Source organism: Triplophysa rosa, unplaced genomic scaffold (genome assembly GCF_024868665.1).
Source record: "Triplophysa rosa unplaced genomic scaffold, Trosa_1v2 scaffold359_ERROPOS111650+, whole genome shotgun sequence".
Lineage (NCBI taxonomy): Eukaryota > Metazoa > Chordata > Actinopteri > Cypriniformes > Nemacheilidae > Triplophysa > Triplophysa rosa.
Window position 1 is genome coordinate 8,450 of NW_026634364.1, and position 13,504 is coordinate 21,953.

The 13,504-nt window shown below is 38.8% G+C and overlaps 1 protein-coding gene and 1 long non-coding RNA gene across 5 annotated transcripts in view; both read right to left on the reverse strand.

Annotated features, from left to right (window-relative positions):
• pde6hb (phosphodiesterase 6H, cGMP-specific, cone, gamma, paralog b) overlaps nt 1–590 on the reverse strand; it is a 1,553-nt gene extending 963 nt beyond the window's left edge. Inside the window, exon 1 of the mRNA XM_057328060.1 lies at nt 463–590. The gene's annotated coding sequence lies outside the window, so the exon portion shown is untranslated. The remainder of the gene's footprint in view (nt 1–462) is intronic.
• A 2,347-nt stretch (nt 591–2,937) lies between these two features.
• Nucleotides 2,938–9,453, reverse strand: LOC130550572 (uncharacterized). Of its 4 annotated transcripts, none has more exons than XR_008962449.1 (3): nt 9,341–9,453; nt 5,876–6,042; nt 2,938–5,787 (listed from the first exon to the last, which is right to left on the reverse strand). It is a non-coding gene; the product is annotated as an uncharacterized LOC130550572 (long non-coding RNA). The 4 variants fall into 4 exon arrangements; XR_008962448.1 differs by having other exon boundaries at nt 2,938–3,198; nt 3,748–6,042; XR_008962447.1 differs by having other exon boundaries at nt 2,938–3,319; nt 3,748–6,042.
• Nucleotides 9,454–13,504: the final 4,051 nt, after the last annotated feature.

The following is a 13,504-nucleotide window of genomic DNA, read 5'->3' on the forward strand; positions in this document are numbered from 1 at the left end:
TGTGTGTGTGTGTGTGTGTGTGTGTGTGTGTGTGTGTGTGTGTGTGTGTGTGTGTGTGTGTGTGTGTGTGTGTGTGTGTGTGTGTGTGTGTGACATCTGACTGTAAAAGACAACAGTTACAATCTCACACAGTCGTAATAATCCACATCCAGTTCTACTGTTTCCATTAACTCTCTTCATTTCTTTAACACAACAACATTTTCTCTCTCTCCTTTAATCTCCTTTAAGTGTGTTTTTTAGGAAAAGATGATTTCTGTCTCTGTTCAGACAGATTCTAGTTGTTCTCTGTTTTTGCATGCATGCAGTCATGATGTACACGTGTTCATATAAAACTAGAACATTGTCATACATTCATTTATTATTAACAAATGATCTGATATTCAGTATTCATCTACATGAAACCACTTCAAGTAAACTACAAGCGTGAAATTAGAAAAGACACAAGGACATGGTGATCTTTACCTGTGTTTATGGTCGCTGGGTGACGTCTATCTCTCTCTGTCTGTGTAATGTGGGCTGTCTCTCTCTTTTCTATTCTTTTATAGTCTCACTAAAGGTGAAAGATCAGCTCCTCCTATCACACACTAAATGATTTAAAGCTCTTTAGCCTTTATTAAGTGTGTGTGTGTCTTGTTTCCAGAACATGTGAAGTGATTGGTTGTATACAAAAACACAAATGACAGAACAAAAATACATTTCACTCTGCCTGTTAAAGACACTTGAATGAAAAGAATGTGTATTTGTGTTTCCTGTGACACGGTTAATTCATTAAGGTTACATCACTCCAACTGTGCATGAAATATTCATCTGACTGAAGACGCCGCTCATATTCTGGATTCATCTCCACTCAGATCAACTGAATCTACTGAATTGAAACTTTTAGTCACTTTTATCTCTACATCCAGACGGCTTTACTGTAAACTTCATCACTTCTTGAAAGCAACCCTAACAGCAACAAATATACTCTTGAGAAGAAAAGGTTCCTTCTTGAATTCCCCAAAGTGCTTTATAGTCTAAGGAACCCGTTCCCTTCAGAGACACACACACAAACCCCATCACAGCACATCCACCCGTCTCACTTTATCACTGACAATAGAAAACAGACCATTTCATGAAAGAAACACACACACACAATTCTTAAACATCTATTCTTCAAAGCAAACTCAGATTCAAGACTCCACGAAGCTCAGTCGTTCTGATTTGAGTTTGTAAGAATGTCTAACAGCTGCTTGTGAAAGCGCCGGGTTGTGTTTGTGCGTGTTGAAGAGTGTTAACTGTCATGTTCTCGTCCTCAGATGCTTTTGAAACACATGTGTTCTGAAGTGGGATGGGCCGATTGTTGCTTCAGCGTTCAGTCCGACACCAGAAGGTCCTCTTGAAATGATGAAGGCTGCAGTGGAATAAAGTGTGATTGATGTTTGTGTGATGACCTTCAGTGAGGGATTTTTTTTGAATAGTTTGGTTAAACGTGCATGTGCACCTGTGCAGTGTGTTTTGGGTTCTTTATATAGTCGTGGCTTTCAGAAGACTTTGGGAACATGGAAAGCCGTGGCAGGCGGGCGGGTCAGTGTAATCTGCTTTGAAGCTTTTCTGTGAGCATTAGATATACAGGAGACACTCTGAGAGAAAAAGAGGAGGATTGTGGGTAATTGGATGTGACCAAACATGACGTACACGTCACATAACAGTCTTAACACGGTAAACATGGGCCCTGACCTCAAGGGCTGAGCTTTTGCTCTATTTTAGATGTCTGAGATGTACTGTTGCCTGTACGCCAGCTATTTATTCCAGTTAAACTCAGCTTTTTGATTTAATACGACCGTTCAGCTGATGTTGAACAGTTTCCTCCACTGTCTCACACATTTATTTCTGTAAAATACTGATGTGATGTATGTGAAGGAAGAAGAAAAGCCCTGTTACATAAGAAGTCTCTCTCTCTTTATAATATCTTTCTCTATTGTCTGTATTATGTGCATTTACTGTAAAGCTGCTTTGCAACAATGCAAAATTGTAAAAGCGCTATAGAAATTTGAATTATCCTGTATATGCAAAGGACTGATTCCAGATTAGTTCAGGAAGAGATTCCAGCCGACACTTCCTCCTGTGTGTCTCACAGGCTCTCACTAAATCCTTGGTGTTTCGAGTCTGACGTCATTACGCAACCGTGTTTTTTGGCAATTTGAACAATCATGGGTAGTTTAGATGGTTAGAGTAGAGTTAGGGTGTGGGTAAAGTTTTCGTAACACCAAGGATTTAGTCAAAACCAACAAGCCACGCCCACGGATCTGACTCGAAACACTAACGCTGCGTCCCAAATCGCATACTCAATGAGTAGGTACGTACTCAACGGGGCAAAATGGGTAAGTACTGTTTTCCGTGAATGGATGTAGTTGTATGTATGAGATCAGCCGTTGTCCGCCATATTGATGATCTTCTTCTCCTTTTTAATGGCGGGGAGCAAATTACGGTTGTGGTGCATATCCGCCACCTACTGTACTGGAGTGTACACGGGCCAGAGATTAACCATGTGACATAATAACAAGTGCAACAACTTAAATTATGAGAGACACGTGCATTAACATCAGTAATGCTAACTTTACCTTCCATGAGTTTTCCCAACATTTGCAACATGTTTGTAATGCCTTCACAAAGGAGACGTCGGGCAGCTGCTCGACGATATCGCCTTAGGAGAGCACTGCTGATTTTATTGTCAAGGAATATAAGTATTATTGCTTATAAATTAAGTGTACCCTAGAAATGCATTGCTAGCCCACACCTACACTTGTGCACAATATTATTGATAAGTGCTGACCAATACTTATTCGTTTTTTTCCTGAAAATGATATATTGTATTAAAATAGGCTACTATGCATTAATACGTACTACAAAAATGTGAATGCATACGTTTTCAGTGAAGCAATGACATAATGCATGAAGTAATGTAATATGTTTTATTTACAGAAAACTATAGAATAAACATGAATAAAAAATACGTAAATTTGATGTAAGAAAATAAATGAATTTAATAATTATTCATACATATACAAGTAAACATCACATAAATCAAAGCTTTATTTCAATTTATTGTTGTAACAAATGATCCTGTATCTACAGGCGTTGAACCCCACACCCCACTGCCATCTCGCAGCGGACCACCTTCACCACCTCCGTGATGTTAACGAGTGTGCTCATCTGTCCCTGTAACAGTCAAACAAGATTCAAGTGACCTCTGTGATTTGTGCTCAAAACTGCATTTAAATGTGGAGGTAGTTGCACATGTGTTATCTCGCTGTTTATTTTCCTGAATTCATCATCAGTACTAATGGACAAATAAAAAATATACATTATGTTTAGTTACATTACTTCCATGTATCTATGCAAGCAGTGAACAATGCTTTGTACCACATGTTAACAGACGTAAGATACATTACTGTGATGTGTATTTCATATTGTGATGTGCTCATTTGCAACACTTTATCGAGAAAATGACAGGTCACGTTACACAGACATTAAAAAGCGTCTGTAACATACGTATGGTTTTAATATTTGTCACGTTAAGTCTACTTCGAAGACGCGTGTGTGCGTGGAGCGCCCCTTTACGCTAGACATATTAAAACACTGCATTTTCACAGAAAAATCAAACATGTACTAAACTATGTAGCATCTTACAGGATAACTTCACGCTACAACACTTTAACAAATGCGACTGCAACGCCAAGAGAAGCGTTGTTGGCTAGTAATACTCACATTAGAAAACTCCTGCCTCGCAGTTCTCCGCCATGATCCTGTTTGAACTTATCCTGCCCCGTGGGCTCATGGGATATAGAAGTATCCCAAGTATCTGTCGCTGGGTGCTTCAGAATGTGGGCGTAACCAGTAAGCCATCCGGGAATTTCTCACCTACTCTCTTATGAATACTGAGGTTTGGGACATACTATATTGTTTTCACATACTATATAGTAGGTAAGTAGGCGGTTTTGGACGCCACAGTAGCATACACACGTCCAAATCTCGCGAGAAATAGTGCACCAGGCGTAAATTTCTCGCCTACTGTTTTATGAATACTGATGTTTGGGACATACTACTCTTTCGCCTACTGCTTTTTGCCTACTATATAGTATGACAGTATGCGGTTTGGGACGCAGCATAAGGATTTAGTGAGAGCCCCTTAAAGATCACATCTGCCATTAAAGTACCGCGAGAGCAAAACGAGACCAGCCGCCTATATGTCATGCGCTGCAGTCACTCAAAATCGGCTGAGAAAGCCTTAATGACGACACACTTTATTCTCATTGGCCAGAATGTTCACATGTATGTGTTGCGTGTTTATTCTGACACACTCGGTTACGATTATACTCACAAATTTGATTTTTGTATCACATTTATGTTGAAAAATAGGTTTTCCTATCATATTCACTTAATCCGTGATAAAGAAATGAATATCCGTGGTTTGCTGTAGGTTCAACTCCCTACAGGAAGCACGAAGTGTCCGACCTGACGGCCGTCTGTTTACTCCTCCCCCGCCTGCAACCGGCTGATGTCGCCAGTCACTGCAGGCTAGTATGGGTCAACACGAACAAGCCTTCTAACTTCAATAGTATCCAGCTGCGGTCACAGAATGAGGGGGCGGAGCTTTCGTTCTTAGACGAAGTCGCGCCACCTAGAGTCTTGGAGAGTGATTTGCTATTGTTACACGCGAAAACGTCATATTCTTAAATAAGGCTGCTTTTCAGGTCTTACATGTGTGAGTTATAATAATACATTAAGGTATGGTACAAAAAGCCGTTTAAAACATCAATCTTGTGTAGAATTATTGTATAATGAATGTGTTTCATAGCTTATTGTGTTCCTGTTGATGGTGTTAGAAATAATGTTTCAAACTTGAGAGCATTTTGTATGATTGTATTAGTTTTATTGTTTTACGGTTAAAAAAAACTGCAGCATTCTTTTAAACGAAACATCATTTAAATCCAACATACATACTGTAAAACAAATTATAAAAATTACAATTGATCAAATTCACCCAGTTTGTTAAAGTATAATGGTAAAACATAATGCTATAATATAATCATATGACACATGTTAAACAAATAACACAAAATATTAACAATTGCCTCGTTGAAATGGCTTTGAATGTGACTTTTTAATTTTACCAGTTTGGCTGGCTTAAACACACTGGCCGAGCAAAAAGGACAGTGTAATTCCTGCGACAGTTGGTACATTGCTGCAACTCAGGTAAAGAATTACCTTGCTGAATCGTTGGTTGTCTCTACAAGAGATAAATGCAAAACACAATTATATCAGCAGTGACAAATCCGATTAAAAACTTAGACGATAAGTAAAATCAACTCACAAACAATGCATATAACAAATGAAGTGGAATAAACTATTTATGGGTAGTTGATAGACTAAAATGCTTTTTTTAAAAATAACTACGAATAACTATAAAGATAAATCTGCCATATGCTATATACAATAAATAAAGCCATTATTAAAACAATGCAATGTTAACATCTTGTTTTCTAAATTTTGCTTTGTCACACCATAGGACACATGTACGATTAATCCGCCAAAATACCCTTATATTTCTTAAAATAAAGGTAATGCCCAAATACAACAGGTCCTCCGAAAAGTAATCGAACCGTCCACAGAAAAAAAAAAAGTTCTGTACAATAAAACATGGCAAGTGGAGACGATTGTGGACTTCAGGAGAAACCCCCCTGCACTCCCCCCTCTCACCATCATGAACAGTCATTCAGGTTCCTGGGCACCACCATCTCTCAGAACCTGAAGTGGGACAATCACATTGGCTCCATTGCTAAAAAAGCCCAGCAAAGGTTGTACTTCTTACATCAGCTGAAGAAGTTCAACCTACCACAAACTCTATTAAAACAGTTTTACTCAGCTGTCATAGAGTCTGCCCTCTGCACATCCATCACTGTCTGGTTTGGCTCAGCCACAAAGTCAGACATCAGAAGACTACAGAGGACGGTTAGGACTGCTGAGAAGATCATTGGTGCTCCCCTGCCCACCCTCCAAGAACTGTATACATCCAGAGTGAGGAAAAGGGCTCAGAAAATCACCCTGGACCTCTCACATCCAAGCCATCATCTCTTCACAATGCTGCAGAGCACTGAGCAACAAAACAACCAGACACAAAAACAGCTTCTTCCCTCAGGACATCTACCTCTTCAACAGTTACATGTTTTTACACACCGTGCAATTAATAACTCTGTGCAATAATAATTAAGTGCAATATTAATTATATCCTCCAGATAATACACTATCTATTTTTTTATACAACTTTTTCTGTAAATTATATTTCATTCATTCTGCTGTATATAGCACATACCTTGTACTACAATAGTCTATTCTTATTTTTTACTTGTACATATTTACATACAAACATAGCTTTACACTCTCTATCTCTTTATCTTATGTTTATTGTATTGTATTTCTTAATTGTTTATACCCATAGGCCCTTATTTAAATCATTGTGTACTGTATTCTATTGTGTTATGGTCTCTGTGTACTGTTGTTGCTGTTTCTGTGTTCTGGATGCTCCTGTCACCAAAACAAATCCCTTGTATGTGCAAACACACTTGGCAATAAAGCTCTTTCTGATTCTGATTCAAGGTCCGTGTACGTTTTATTCATTTGATATCCTATTTGAAATCAAATAACGAGAAATTGAAAAATGACTAGTTTCTCGTTTTTTCGTTTAGTTCACCACGTTTTTGGCCCGATATTTTATTTTTCGTTTGCCGTTTAAAAACGGATTTTGGACTCAATATGGCATTCGTACATGTGGGCGGCGCTGTAACGCCTCTTTCACCCGATTGGTCAAATCGCTCACCATTCTGTACGTATTTAATTCTGCCCGGCAGAATTCATTAAGAGGCACCGCCAGTCCTTCAGTTTAATACAAGTTATTGTCGCAACGCGAACCACTGCTTGCTGTGAACTGTGCGTGATATTTAAGCAGAAATATGTGTTGCAATGTACGCCACGCAGTGTGCTGTATACAGTATAACTTCCACATCTAACACTCCTTTCACAGACGTTGATCCCAGAAAATTGCTGTAAAACTGCTAGAGAGTGCTTTTCAGTGGGATCGATCAAGAAAGGTACCTATTATTAGTAGTAGTAGCAGGGGCGTAGCAAGCTTTTCAAAAGTGCGGGGGATGGATGTGGTTTGTTTGTTAACAATAAAAAACGATGACTACAATGACAGAAGGGTACAAAAGGTATAACATACAAGATATAAAAAGCTTCCCATTTAAATGAGTGATACTAGAAAAGTATAAAAACACACTCGGTGGTAGGCTTGATAGTGACATGGGTCTGAGGACAGTGACTGAGACTGCTAAATTTGGCTTACTTGCACCTTGAAAAGGGGAGATATAAAAAAACTAGGGCTGTCAACGTTAACGCGTTAACGCATGCGATTAACTTTTTCAAATTAACGCGTGAGAAAATATTTATCGCAATTAACGCAGCATCCGTTTGTTGTGTCATCCTTTGTCTAGCGTTACATTATGTAATCACGCTCTTATTCGTGTACAGGCTTTTAAACCACTGAAGCGCGATTTGAAACAGTTGCTTTGACGCGTTCAATGGAGATAGACAGCTTCTAAACTGTGGGACGCGGCAAAACGCAACGCGAGGTCCAGTCTGGTGTAAACAGTCACCTGCTAAGGGCTGCGTCGGTGAATCTCTGTCAGACAGCGCATCCGTGTTCAGTTCTCTTTCGTGCTTGAATGGATAAAACCACACAAGATTACGTCAGAAAGCCCGTTTTGTCTAGCATTTTCTTAAGCACAGACTTCAAAGTGTAAAATAAAATCTTAAATGAATGCAAAGAGTTGTGAAAATGGGAGCGCGGTGACGGTCAGATCTGCGTACTGAGACGGCTCTTAAAGGGGCCGTGCTGCTGTGACTCCTGTCACTAATGTTAATCAAAGAACAAAATAAAAGAAGAAATCAATGTGATTTTGTAGCTTTAATGAGAATTCTTCTGCATTTAATTTATAATTTAGCATTAATAAAGACTGTAAAGTGTCCTTCAATTCCTGTATGTTTCCTACTTGAGCTCTCAATTATGCTGTTGAATGGCTATAATTCATGTTAAAATAATCAATTTAATAGAGACATCAGTTACATTACAGTCTTTTATTTCAACAATTTATACTTATTCCGTTGTTTCAACCAATAAGAAAACATAAAAATGTTATCAACAAAAGCCATCATAAAACTGCAGCAGCATGACATGGTTTATTCCTGTTTAATGCTGCTCAAATATGCCATATTTACACCAATACTATAATGTGATAGATTAATGTAATTTAAAGAGTATACAATAAATATAAATGACAAAAAAGACAAAAACAAAGTTTAAGGCTAATGATCATGTCTTTGAGTTGAGTTAGAGGAGTACATCACATGTCATATAAACAACAGGCACTGCAAGATTTAAACAATGTTATTATTGCTCTTGATATTAATCATGATAGTTCATGTCAAATAATACATTAACATTTGCGTGTCATATTCTTTTAGACTATGCAGACAAAGTATTTATGGGTTATTATGCTCTGGTTTAAAAATATATATAATCTGAATTGTATTGGTGGGCCGTAAAACGCTTTGCGAGTCTGTTGCCTTGCGTGCATGGAAGCAACGGGAGAATTTTATCAGATGCACGCGCATCAAAACAACATTTAATTCGTTCATTGAGTTTTCGTGGTGAAAATATATTTTATTCGTTTGTTATATATGTTTTATATTTTGTCAATATAGAAATATCAACAAGATGTTGTCATTTCATTACATGGTCGATCTGTAGTCACGATTTAGCCCTAAATCGGATGGGCTGTTTATTTATTGAAATGCAATTACTAACTCCACCGCTAGATGGCTGAGACATGGTAGCAGGTTGTCACTCCTCAGGTAACGCGACCCCGCTGCAGAATTAGGTCCGTACAGAATGGTGAGCTATTTGACCAAACGGGTGAAAGAGGCGTTACAGCGCCGCCCACATGTACGAATGCCATATTGAGGCCAAAACCCGTTTTTTAAACGGCAAACGAAAAATAAAATATCGGGCCAAAAACGAAATTTCCGTTTGGTGAACTAAACGAAAAAAACGAGAAACTAGTCATTTTTCAATTTCTCGTTATTTGATTTCGAATACGATATCAAATGAATAAAACGTACACGGACCCACAACTTTAAGCTTCAGTAAATTGATACAGTCATGCACAAATTCAATATTTAACAAATAACGTCATATACGATCGTTATTTAATACAAAATTCAAAAGGCATTGCACAAAACTCACCGTTTTCATCGCCATTGTCGTCAATAACTCCACCATCACTTCCGTTCTGTAGCTGTGGTTCAGAAACTGCGGTTCAGAAAATGTTGCTGCGGTTCCGCAGCTTTACATGTCTAACTTTGGGTAAAACATAGACCTCGTCACTGTCCCTTTTAACACAGCTGTCCAATCACAGTGGAGAAGAGGCGGGACAAACAGTACTTTGACCAACCATCACACTTGTACAACAGAGCAATGGGAAGTTAACATTGCTGGTTGTTGCATTTTTATATTCATTAATAATCTTCAAAATAAAATCCCATGTTAATGCCGTGGATATTCCTAATCACAGCAACCAACGTGTCTCCGGAATAACGCCAGTTCATCCAAAGCGCTCTCAAGCGCCACCAGCTGGTTATTTTCAGAAGAGCACCAGGCTTTATTTCAGATGTCTAAAACGCTTTGGTGGACACACGTTCATTTATTAATTTAGTGTTAAATTAATGTTATTAAATGTAATATTTCTTTCAGTGTTACGTGTACCCTGTAATGACAGAATATGACTCACTGAGACATATTAAAACACTTTGTCTAATATATAACACAGTTCTCAACAATTATGATATTTTTCTCTTGTCCTCCTTTTGCATGTGTCTTATTTTACATTTTCCTTTTTCTCCTGTTTCATCTGTGCTAGAATTGTTTTCTCTAAAACTGCTCTGACAAGATGTACAAAAGTAAAAGGTGTTTTAGAAATAAAGCAGATTTCCATTTGGATGAGATGAGATATTTTGAGGTTTGGTCAGAGGGGCCGTCATGGGACTTTTTTATGGGATTCCTTTTGTGCCAATAAGAATGAACGCAAACTTTTAAAAAACGAACAAAAATATACAATGAGAAAGAAAATAAACACTTTGATAATGAAAACAATAAACTCAATTGCAAGAATGTGACATGATTTTCAAATAAACTGCTATTTTTCTTAACAATTTTCTAAGTTTCGTTTGTGCAAATAATAGTTTTGAATTCGCTGCTGGATTTTTCATTTGCGCTTTCCGAGTTTTCGTTTACGCTTCTCAATTTTTCGTTCGCCTTTCTGGCACAAACTCACGTGTAGGCAGGATTTATGGCCGCTTTACGCTGATTGGCTAGTGAGTTTTTGATTGACAGCTCCCTGACAAGGAAGTCGATACTGAAGACAGTACAGTGCAACGAATCTTAGAGAACGATCTGCATGCTGTTATCTTTATTGTTTGTACTACTTTCTTATTTAGTTAGTATATCAGTAATTGGTATTTGAAGTTGGTAAGTCATGCGCGGTGTGGATCCAAGCGTCCTTCTCACCCTCAGGTAAATGAATGTAATTCAGATAATAAAGAAAATCGCTAAAAGTTGTATTCCTGTACAGTAGCAATTCTGTCTTTACTTAGCTCGTTCATTGAGTGCTTTATACTTTCTGTCAGGTATTATTTTATGGACTGTAAGATTATTTTCTTAAAAAGGAACGAACAACTTGCATTATAACATCCAATAAAGACACGTTACAGATTATTGGGTTGTGAGAAATTAACGTGCTAAATGAAAACATTGCTGCATAGTTACTGTACAGAAACTTTTTAGCGATTTTATTATCTCGGTTACATACACTGTACCTGAGGGTGACTTGTGTTCAGCTGAGGAGGGAGGATGACGATGTCACTCTTGCATACAGTCCTTAATAGATTAGTCACTTATATAAGGTTCAAGTATGTATCTTTCTTTTTAAGAAACTAGTGTTAATGTCAACATATTAATACTCCTTTTCTTTACATTCACAGAAAGTACCGTCATAAACTTCAATACATCAAATGAATTTATGGTTTTTATATACCAGCTACACACTCGCGCACAACATTTCATAAGGGATGACAATTAGGGCTCTCAGAATGTTTTATTACATTCTAGTCTGCCTCTGCAACAACAATTTAATATATATATTTACACATACAATACAAAACAGGTTAAAGAAAAGGCAGAAGAGAGACTATTTAAACTATAACAAACATTTAAAGATAGAAACATACATAATGCCACCACGATTATAATGTTAAATTAGAAATATGAACTGGGCATAACACTTTATGTATAATTCTCAAACTACATAGGCATCTAACGTGTTCCCTGATATCATTTGTAATTCATAATATAAGCACGCTGTCTTGACCGGACCTATAACAAACACACTAACAGTTGCATGTGACAGTATGAGCTATCTATCCTGTCTTTAAAGTTGGCAACCCTGCTAATATACTAACAAAATAAGAAAGTAATTTAAGTACAAACACTAAAACAATACTATACAGAAAACCGCAAACAGATTGCTCTCTAATCCGCTGCACTGTCTTCAGTGTCGACTTCCTGGTCAGGGAGCTGTCAATCCAAATCTCACTAACCAATGAGAGTAAAGTGGCCATAAGTCCCGCCCACACGTGAGTTTGTGCCAGAAAGGCGAACGAAAAATTGAGAAGCGTAAACGAAAACTCGGAAAGCGCAAATGAACAATCTAGCAGCGATTTCAAAACTATTATTTGCAAAAACGAAACTTAGAAAATTGTTAAGAAAAATAGTAGTTTATTTGAAAATCATGTCACATTCTTGCAATTGAGTTTATTGTTTTCATTATCAAAGTGTTTATTTTCTTTCTCATTGTATATTTTTGTTCGTTTTTTAAAAGTTTGCGTTCATTTTTATTGGCACAAAAGGAATCCCATACTTTTTGTATCATCTCAATTCTGCCTTTGTGTGCGTGTGAGATTTTAAAGAAGACATTCATAACATTCTTGTTTGTGTTTTTGTGATCTGACTGATTTCTGGGGACAACACAATGAACAAAATGTGTTTAATTTGGCAGTTGTGTCACAATGCCCTCGTGTGTTTGATATTTTCAGTGTGGCCACATTACACAAGCAGGTATGAAGAACCTTTGGCTACCGCTTTTCCAACAGGGCTGGTGCCGGTGCCGGAGCTCAAATGGGAACTGGGCCGCGCTTTTCCACTCAAAAAATTCCTGGGCCGGTGCCAAGATCCTGGTTCCGAACTGGCCCCAAAACCTTGCTGGTAAATAATGATTTAAAAAAAATGTATTTTAAATCATTATTTAGGCGAGAATGTATGTGTTTAAAGTCCAAAACTGTGGTCGGTTAATAAAGACGCTGTCTGTTTAAAAATTAGCTTGGATGTTTTCAGAGATGTGAGCTTCACGCAACCACTGAGTGCTCGGCGCTCATGTATCCTGCTGAACGCAGCCTCATCTCGGCAAGTCCTTCTGAAACTCACCGCTGGCTATGATGTCTGATATCTGTAGCGGTTAAACATGATATATAATTCATTTTGGGCATATGTCTAACGGTCCATTTCGGCCTTATACATCTGTTATTTGTACCTGGTCAAATCGTTTTGACTGAGGGCAAAGTTAAGTTTCATAACTTTATATTTTTTATTTAACTTTGTATTGAAGCGCTTCCTTGTGCTTTTGACTATATTATTTGCTTTTATATTACGTATTGAACAAACATCTTATACGTTCTAATAAGGGATTGTGTTTTATATCATATTACATCTTATTAAAAAACAGTTAGAATAATCAGAGTAGGCATATGTTGCCTAAATCACGTATCACTATTAAAAAAGGGAAATGACAGGAAGCACTGTTGTGTTTTATATCATTCTATTTCATATTACTCAGTTTAAGGGTTCTGCTCCCTGCCAGTGGAAACGCGAGCCGGTTCTGAATGGTGCCATCCTCGGCCGAGAACCGGCCCCAGCACCAGCCCCAGCACCAGCCCCAGCACTAGCCCCAGCCCCAGCCCCAGCACTAGCCCCAGCCCCAGCCCCAGCCCCAGCCCCAGCCCCAGCACTAGCCCCAGCCCCAGCCCCAGCCCCAGCACCAGCCCCAGCACCAGCCCCAGCACTAGCCCCAGCCCCAGCCCCAGCACTAGCCCCAGCCCCAGCCCCAGCCCCAGCCCCAGCCCCAGCACTAGCCCCAGCCCCAGCCCCAGCCCCAGCACCAGCCCCAGCACCAGCCCCAGCACTAGCCCCAGCCCCAGCCCCAGCACTAGCCCCAGCCCCAGCCCCAGCCCCAGCCCCAGCCCCAGCACTAGCCCCAGCCCCAGCCCCAGCCCCAGCACCAGCCCCAGCACCAGCCCCAGC